We start from the raw sequence: 10067 nt of genomic DNA, 5'->3' as shown, positions 1-10067 counted from the left end.
AGCGGATTACAGAGACACGCTTCAATCTGCAACTAGTGGGGGCGGGACCCGCAGGGAATACATCACCACCGCGGGGTTGTGGGTGGCCGGCTGAGCCTGTGATGTAGCCGGAGCTGCTGCGTGCCGACAGGAAGTCAGTCTCTGTGGCTGTACATCGGGAGACCAGAGAGCTGCCAGGGGTCAGGGCTCTGTCTGCTACTTCCTGGAAGTTAGCCCCGCCCACCACTGACTGAGCTCCGTGAGGCCAGCAACGGCTCTGCAGCTCTTCTTCCTGCGGTGAGTGCTGTGTATCCTGGGGGAGTCAGGGGCTGGATATAATTTGTGTGATTGGGTGTAATATAATAAAGTGGTGTGTGTGTGCTGGGGCTGTATATTATGTGTGTGTGGGGGGGCTCTGTAATGTAATACAGTGATGTGTGTGCACGGGGCTGTATATGCTGTATGTGAGGGAGGGGTGGGGGGACTCTGTAATGTAATACAGTGATGTGTGTGCTGGGGGCTGTATATGCTGTGTGTGAGGGGGGGGGGGACTCTGTAATGTAGTACAGTGATGTGTGTGCTGGGGCTGTATATAATGTGTGTGGGGGAGGGGGGGGGACTCTGATGTGTGTGCTGGGGGCTGTATATAATGTGTGTGGGGGGAGGGGGGCTCTGTAATGTAATACAGTGATGTGTGTGCTTGGGGCTGTATATAATGTGTGTGGGGGGGCTCTGTGTGTAGTGTAATACATTGATGTGTGTACTCAACTAGCTGGGGGGATTTGTATAATGTAATATAATAATGTGAGTATTGAATGTAATGTCATACCCTCCAACTGTACCAATTTAGCCGGTACAGTACCGGTTTTTAACGGTCTATACCGGCTAAAAATGGATGTACCGATTGTACCGGTTTTCTGCCGGAGGCAATGGAGTTGCCACTTCTCCATTGTCTCCGGAGTCCGGCTCCATGTGTTTGGGGTCAAAGGAGGAGTGGGGTAACAGCGTGCGCTGTTACCCCGCTCCGCGGCTCTTACTCTCGTTGTCGGTGCTCTAGTTTGTGGTCGCGGGCGTGATGTGTCATACGTCCGCGACCACAGAGGGGCTGGGTGGCAGTGACGCTGCCTGTGACAGTGTGAGGGCTCTAGTGTCTGGTTGCGGACGTGACATGTCATCTGTCCGCGACCACAGAGGGGCCGGGTGGCTTCCCTGGCGATAGCCTTCTTCCAGAAGGAGCCCGTATTCGGGGAAGGGGACCTGGTCACGGGTCTGCAGTGGCGAAGCACTTTCCTCCTCAGACATCCACCGGTAAGCAGTGCAGTGGAGGGTGGGGAGTTCCAAGAGACCTGAGGCATCTTGAAAAAGTACACATAATTGGAAAGGAGGTGTGGCCACGCCCACTTCATGTGGCCACACCCACTTTACACGTGACCACTCCCCCGTCCCCGAATATGTACCGATTTATGCCCTATAAATGTTGGAGGGTATGTAATATGGGGGTGGATGTATGTAATGTATCATAGTGGTGTGTATACGGGGTGTAATATATGGGGGAAGTGTGTTATGTAATGGCAGTGTGTACTTGCTGTAATATGGGGGGAGGGATCCTCTTGCATCCTGTGGAGAGACTCCCAGGCAAATTCAGAGTCTTCCGCTGCCCAGAAAGCCACATAATTCTACTGGATTACCCCACTGCCATCGCAAATACAGGTCATCTGGATGTTCCAGAGTCCCCACTGCCCCGGCCTGATAGAAAGAGGCCGGGCACTGCAGAGTTAGGGGTAGTGGAGGCCGTGCCTGGAAGCCGTTCCTCAAACTGCAGCAACAGGTGGGGGCCTCTCAGAGTGGGGATTCCGTGCCCATGAGCTCCCCTCCTCAAGCCAGCTCTGCGAACTGTACCACCTTTCTACTTTTATTTAGGTGTAAAAAAATCAGCTGAAGAATTCAAATTGGTGCAGCACAGGTCTCCTGGATCCTTCATGGTTATTGGTGTGTGCAGGGTGAGACTGGTCCGTCCAAGGTGAGTAGCCATCTTACTGCATACAGCAGCCGTCTAGGTTCCTCCCTCTTTCTCTCTCAGATTCTCCTCTAACCCTCTCACAATCTCCCTCTATCTTACACCCACACTCTCTCTCACACACACTCTCCCGTAACCCTCTCACACTCTCCCTCTATCTCACACCCACACTCTCACACACACTCTCCTCTAACCCTCTCACACTCTCCCTCTATCTCGCACCCACACTCTCTGTCACACACACTCTCCTCTAATCCTCTCACACTCTCCCTCTATCTCACACCCACACTCTCCCTCACACACACTCCTCTATTCCTCTCACACTCTCCCTCTATCTTACACCCACACTCTCTCACACCCACTGTTTCCCTCTCTTTCACACCGACACTCTCGCTCTCAGATTCTCCTTTATCCCTCTCACACTCTCTCCCTCTATCTCACATCCACACTCTCTCTCTCTCTCTCTCTCTCTCTCTCACAGTCTCCTGTATGTGAGACACACACTTTCTCCAGTACTTATGTAATATCTGGGCTCCCGTTTTTCTTATGAGACCGTGTCCCCTCGCGGGGCTCGCTGCGCTCGCCACGCTTCGGGCACGGTGGCTCGCTGCGCTCGCCACACTATATAAAATCAACTCCATGCGTATTTGGATAGTGGGGGTATGAAAAAATGGGGTGCATTTAACATGGGAGTCCAGATAATACATAAGTACCCTTTCTCCTAATCTCGCACTTCCTCTCTCACACTCCCTCTCTCAAGACTTTCTCCCTCCCTCTCACACTCACTCTCTCCCTCACATCCACTCTCTCCCTCCCTCTCACACTCTATCCCTCCCTCTCACACTCTCTCCCTGGCTCTCTCTCTCTCTCACACTCTCTCACACACACACACACACACACACACACACACACACACACACACACACACACACACACACACACACACACACACACACACACACACACACACACACACACATAGGCAGAAAAGTTTTCTTTCAAATGTTTAGTGCAGTGCTACAGTCAGCAACACCCACATCTGAACCAGGCCCAGAGTGTTCCACAGTTTTCTTTTCTGCTGCCTGCTTGCTCTGCTTTTCTCTAAGGCAGCCAGTAAAACAGATAACAAGGGTCAAGGCAAATGCAGCCGAATTAATGCATTTTATATTACATTGACCAAGCAGATGGGTGACAGTAGTGTACTTATAATGAGTGCAGTGTGCACGCATGCCCCTGAGTCCCAGGCGGACCCACCCTGAACACGCTGCACCCATTTTTTAATACTTAACCCAGCGCTGCGGAAATCTCTGGAAAAATTGCTGCTGCATCATTTTTCCGGAGATCGGTGCATGCAAAGTAGGGATTGTGGGCCAGATGTACTAAGCTTGAAAAGTAATAAAATGGAGGATGAAAAAACAACAGCCAATCAGCACCTAACTGACATGTCACAAGCTGTGTTTGAAAAATGACAGGTAGGAGCTGATTGGTTGGTGGTTTATCACTCTCCATTTTATCACTTTTCAAGGCTTAGTACATCTCACCCTGAGTGCTCTAGTGTTCAGACCCTACTGTACTGCACCAATTTCCGGCAGAGAAGAGGGGGCCCGGCCGGAGGAGGCTGCACAAGGGCCTCCTCCTCTCTCAGAACGCCTCTGGTCATAATTGCACTTATCTTACTGTAGATTGTAATCAGCATTTCCGAAGGATTAAATGTTTGTACCTACTCAGCATTTATTAGTATAAGTTACTAAGTAGATTGTAGCCCCTTAAGGGCAAGAATCTCCTTACCAATATTATTATTATTTCTGAATATATTTTCCCAAAGCCTTTGCCATTTATGCTGTAAAACACTGGACAAAATCCACGCTGCCTACATTCTAACAACGGCTAAAAAGAATTCTGTTGAAGAGATACAATCTAATATTGTAAAATGTTTACATTGTTTTTTTCTTACATTAAACTTTTATTTACTTTAAGTTGTTCAAGGACTTTTATAATCTTCATCATCATCATCATCATCGCTTGATCTATTTGAGTGAAATTGTTCAGTTAATGAGAAGTCCTTGTTTATGCAGTCAATAGGATTCGGCCACTATTGGTTGACAGGCAGAAGGTCTACACACGAAATAGTTCGACATGGCCAAAAGATCGACACAAGCGAAAGGTAGATGTGGAAAATGTTGACATAAAAAAATGACATGAGTTTTTCATGATTTTTTGCTTTAAAACCAACTTGTTCATACTTTACCATGCCAATGGACCTAGCTGGAGAATATAAAAGTGTGCAGAGCACAGCAAGGCACCGCGCCCGAAGCATGGCGAGGCGCAGCAAGCCTTGCTAGGGGACGCAGTACATCTATCCCGCGTACTAATGCCAGTACCAATACCAATGTTTTGGCTACAAAATATGTAACAGCCGGATAGCCAATGAGATCCCTCTTTGAGAGGTAAGTAATGTAATAAATGGTTTATCACACCCAGAAGTGCCACATTTAATAAAGGCACTCCAGGTATCCCCTTACACTGATGATTCATTGAAACCACTAATACGGCTGCACTATTTTAGGTTACAATCGGAAACATTTATTTTATTGAATGTGGTGCTAGTAGAGATTGGACAGTTTGCACAGTGCAGCACCAGAGAACTTTCCTCCTCGGCATACTTACATTATGTGCCCTTCTAGGTAGGCGGGTAGGCCGACGTGCACCTTATGTGTACTGAATAGACAATCCTTGTGCACCTGCCTGATACTATGGGGGAAATTTACCAAAATGGATTCGTAAAAAATAGGTGTATCCGTAGGCAGAAATACACATATTTTTTACACATTTGTATTTTCGGGATTTACAATCCCGAAAATACAACAATTCGTATTCCTAATGATGGGACATTCGTATTTGTATTCACAAATACGAATGTCTACACCATCGATAGAATACGACAGAAATCACCATTCAAAAGAATGGTGGTTCCTGATTTACTAAGCAGCCGTACTGATAATACGGCTGCTAATTGGTGTAAAACAGGCACGAAAATACGACAGGAAAATACACCTTGCTTTCCCTGTCGTATTTGCCTTTAGCCTGCATGGATCAGTCAGATCCGTGCAGGCTGCAGAGTGTAAAAAAAAAATAGAAAAATAAATACATTTAAAAAAACAAACAGCGTGGGGTCCCCCCCACAGCTGTAACCAGCACCAGGCTGAAAGAGCCGGGGCCAATAATTAAAAATCAGGGAACCTGACAAATAGGGATTCCTCGATTTTTAACAACCAGCCCCTGGCTCCAGATCCGGGGCTGGTTCCCAAAATACGGGGGACAAAATGAGTAGGGGTCCCCCGTATTTTAAGAACCAGCCCCAGGCACAACCAGCCAGCAGGGTAATGTCACAGCCGGGGGACACTTATTATATAAGGTCCCGCGGCCAAAACATTAACCCTACCGACCAGTCAGCCTGGCCAGGGGCCCTGGGGGAGTGGGGACCCCCCCAATAAAGGGGTCCCCCCCCTCCAGGACTTACCTGACCAGGCTGAAGCCTGGTGCTGTCCCCGGTGACCCTGGGCTGTGGTCACCGGGCTGATAGTGGTGTAAAAAAAATAGATGAAAAAACTATTGTTTAAAACTGTGGAACTATGAGTCCCAGCAAGCCTCCCCCGCAAGCTGGGACTTGGAGAACCACAAGTCCCAGCCTGCGGGGCATTAAAGGGCCCGCTGGGTCTTGTAGTTCCACAGTTAAAAAAATAGTACAATAAACACACACTGACACAATGAAAATAAAAGTTTAATACATACATTAGACACATACTGATACTTACCTTTCTTGATCCCGTAGGTAGCCCTCTGTCCTGGTGTCCGGTGTCCTGTGTCGTCCTCCAGGTCCTTGTCGGCGGTCCTTGTCGTCCTCCAGGCTTATGTCGGTGTCCGGGTCCGAAGAAATCCATGTTGGAGCTGTGGAAGGAAATCCTACTCACCTGGTCCTGTGCTGAAGATGTCTTGTCTTGGTCCGCCGTAATCCAGGTAATCTTCATGCTGTCGCCGGTCCCCGCACTGTCCGCATCGCACTGAGGAGAGATGCAGAGATGTTTCATACTCGGCGCCTCTCCTCAGAATGATTTCTATTGGCCGCCTAGCGACCAATCAGGAGCCGACTTTCTTACTAATTCGTATTAGCGGCCGTATATATGTGCCGCTAATACGAATGGTTACACCATTGGAGGGTTACAAAGCAGTCGTATATGACTGCTTTGTAATTTCCCCTCCGGAACACGACTTTGCATACGACTGAAACAGTCGTATGCAGTCGTATGGGAAATACTAATACGAAAAACTAGGTTTTTCATATTGGTAAATTTCCCCCTATGTCTTCATAAATGGCTGTTTGAGAGCTGTTGGTTGACAATTTGAATGGTTACGGTAATCCTGCTCCTATCTATGTAGATAACTCACTGTAAGCAACCGTCTTCTTTGCACAATTGCTCAAAACAGTGAAGAAGTAGAAAAACACAAGACGGTTGCTTTCCAGTGGCAATGGGTTCATTCTTCTTGTCCTTAGCTACATTTGGTTAGGCGCAACTAGGGGATAGGCGAGTGGGGTACATGCCACGGGTGCTGAATGTCATACCCATACGCGCATGAGACAGAGTCGACAGTGGCGGAACTATAAATTAGGTGCCCCCTCGCAGGAAATTTTGTCAGGGCCCCCTTAAAATTAAGCCCCCCCCCCATAAAATAAAGCCTGCCTCCAAACACCAACCCCGCTGCTTACCCCTCTGCTCGCCGCCGCCGGATCCCGCGTCTACAGGGCTTTATTTTAAGTGGGGCCCTGCCAAAATTTCCGGTGGCGGTGAGCAGAAGGCTAAGATTGGTCCCAGCAGCAGTGCAGCGCATCGATAGCCCCGCAGACCACGGGGTCTGCAGGGCTATTGTTACGCCACTGAGAGTCAAGCAAATCCTAGTGTCAGCCCTGGTATGGATGATCCAGTTCTCTGCTTTCCTTCTGGATTTAGGGTGCCAGAGTCCAGTAAGCCACTAAACTTTAATGATGGAATCATGCAGGGTGTATTTAAGGTTAGGCTGCATGGAGAGTTTAGGAATTGGCTGGTGATGGGGTTAGGTTTGGATCTTTCTCCTGCCTTTTCCAGATATTCATTGAAACTCAGAAAAGAAGTCCTTCAGCAGGTGTTGTCCCTAACATGAGTTTGCACAAAGCTCCTTATAAGCATTTAACCTAAGGTCAGACACAACAGGTCAGAGTGGAAGGTGAGCTGGGCTTAAATTCTGTCATTCTCATATCATGGTTCTATCAGACACTGCAATATTTGCTGTCTGCTAGAATCATTGCATAGGTTGCAGTGTGAAAGTAAGAACGGGTTCAAGCTTACAGTATATCAGGCCTGCCTACTCTCCTGGAATGGTTAGGAGGCTCCTAAAAATCGTGTCCACCTCCCGGCCCCCCCTGGGAAGGTGGGCAAGTCTCCCGCTTGCTGGCCAGAGCCCCTGCACCCCCTTCCCCAATCCCTGTTGCTTCAAATAACGCAATTGCGGGTCCGTGGAGAGGGGGTGGGGCCAAGTGATGTCAGCCTTATCCCCGCCCCCCCTGACGCATTGTCTCTCCGGACTTCTCCGGAGAGGTGAGGATAAAAGTAGGCAAGTATGAAGTATGTGTAGCTCTACAGTCAGCCAAGACTAATTACATGATGCATTTGTGCTTAATATACTGGGAATGAAGCACTGTGACATGCAAGAGGAGCATGACCAACCGGTGACTGCGTATTTCATGTGCACAGCATGCTAGGACAAGTACTGTATTATGCACTAGCATAGTGAAGGCTGGATCATACCACAAGGGTAGGTTATGTGGTATGATTCAGCCATTACTGGTTGGTAATAGTAAAGAAAGCATAGCCGATTCTGATGAATAATATGCAAGACCTCAATTAAGTAGTTGGTGTATGTCCATACCTTCAATATGACAGCTACTGTTTTAAACAGACCTTCCATCTGTTAAATTATCTAAGGCAAGACTTTCTATGAAGTGGCTAATGTATGGCAGGACCTTCAATCTAGTAGCATCTGAGTAGAAGAATCTCCAATTAAGGTGCTATTGCGCAGCAGAACTTAAATCTGGTGACTAGTATTTAACAGGACTCCCAGCCTAGTGGTTAGTGCAGTGGTTCCCAAACTGTGCGCCTAGGCTCCCTGGGGTGCCTTGGAGCACTTGCAGGGGTGCCTCAGGTTGGTGGTTCAAGTTATTTATGGCCAATGAAATAGGCAAAATCAGTGCTTGTGACTTCCAATTAAGAATATGTGGGCTAACAGAAGTGAATCATGTTTCTCACCACATAAGTGCACCTAAGGAAAACATTTAAATAGCAACTTATTTAATATCTTTCCTGAAACTAGTAACCAACTTTTGGCCTAGGGGTGCCGTGAAAAATATTCTGATACTTTAGGGTGCCGTGATTCAAAAAGTTTGGGAACCACTGGGTTAGTGTATTGCAGGACCTCCAACCTGGTGGGTAGGACCTTGAAACTGCTAGTGTATTGAGTCCAGTAGCTAGTGTATGGCATGACCTTCATTCTGATCTATAAAGCATGACATGATACAAGGGATTCGGTATGAAATCCCGACAGGGTCAAAGTCCCGAATGGGTCATAATACCGACAATGACAAAATCCCGACTTTTAAAATCCCGACAAGAACAAAATCCCAACATTTAAAATCCCGACAAGGTCAAAATACCGACATATAGAATGTACAGGTGAAACAGTCAACATGATTTTGTGTCGACAGGTCGAGAGGTCGACATGGTTTTTTTCACAGTTTTTTGACCCGACTGTCGACACGGTCGACATGGACACAATTGGAAGTGAACCGCAGCCCCTCGCATCGCTCGCATTGCTTCAGGCACACTATTTTATTCTCCCACCACGCCCTAGTGGATGGTAGGGCATGAAATACCGCCTGTCGGCACATGTCGGGTCAAAAAACTGTGAAAAAAAACATGTCGACCTTGCCAACACAAAGTCATGTTGACTGTTTCACCTGTACATTCTATATGTTGGTATTTTGACCTTGTCGGGATTTTAAATGTCAGGATTTTGTCCTTGTCGGGATTTTAAATGTCGGGATTTTGTCCTTGTCTGGATTTTGTCCTTGTCGGTATTATGACCCTGTCGGGATATTGACCGTCGGGATTTTGACTGCATACAAGTACCCTGAATTCCAGTGGTTTGTACATGCTGGGCCTAGCGAGTGTGTTACATTTCTTCACTTGTTATAAAGTATTTCCCAACCGGATCTTCTCTGCCAAAAGTTTGCTTCTCTCATTTATGGCTCCCACCATTGGTTACAATTGTTTGTACTGCGTCTGTGAAATTTCGCCCTAATACAACAAGACATGCCGCAGACTTGTATACTCTCAAGGGTTCCCTAAAAACTCACCTTTATGCTTATCAAATTCCAAAAGCTACCCTGGGCTACCCCCACCCCCTCCACTCTTAATGCCAGACTCACATTTTATATTCTACCTGTCTGTAATACCCAGTTATGTGTTATTATTGTGTATGTCCACAATAGATTCCAATTCTATAGGATGGCAGTTTATTTAAGTTGTCATTTTTTCTGGTTTTATCAATTAGAAACTTTTGGCCTGAAAAAAATGCTGATACTCCAAGGTGCCGTCATTGACGAAAGTGTAGGAAGCACTGTGACAGATGGTTCAATCCAGGTTTCAGCACTCAGCATTCAGATGTTGCCGTTGAGCGCCATCTAGTGATAATTAGTAAGTACTGACAATAAGATTGTTGTGGAGTTGGTTCAGACTTGATTTATTTTTGCAGATGGACAAAACCATGCTGCTCTGCAGGTGGGGCAGATGTAACATGTGCGGAGAGAGATATATATGGGAGTGGTGTGTTCAAACTAATATCTAAATTGCTGTGTAAAAATAAAGCATACAGTATTTACCCTGTAGCTTCCCTTCTGGATCTACAAGCTATGCTATTACTGATGCCTGTCCTTGTGTTTCCCTCCTATATCCAAGGGTGTAACTACCATAGGTGCAAGGGG

The 10067-nt window shown here is 47.1% G+C and overlaps 1 long non-coding RNA gene across 1 annotated transcript; it reads left to right on the top strand.

Annotated features, from left to right (window-relative positions):
* The first annotated feature begins 216 nt into the window (after nt 1-216).
* On the top strand, nt 217-9775 carry LOC146080234 (uncharacterized). Its single transcript, XR_014474841.1, has 5 exons — nt 217-276; nt 1900-1999; nt 4072-4160; nt 5829-6013; nt 9638-9775. It is a non-coding gene; the product is annotated as an uncharacterized LOC146080234 (long non-coding RNA).
* The last annotated feature ends 292 nt before the right edge of the window (nt 9776-10067 follow it).

This window comes from Crinia signifera, chromosome 5 (assembly GCF_055691185.1).
Source record: "Crinia signifera chromosome 5, ASM5569118v1, whole genome shotgun sequence".
In the NCBI taxonomy this organism is placed as follows: Eukaryota; Metazoa; Chordata; class Amphibia; order Anura; family Myobatrachidae; genus Crinia; species Crinia signifera.
This window is presented reverse-complemented; position numbering and strand designations above follow the sequence as displayed.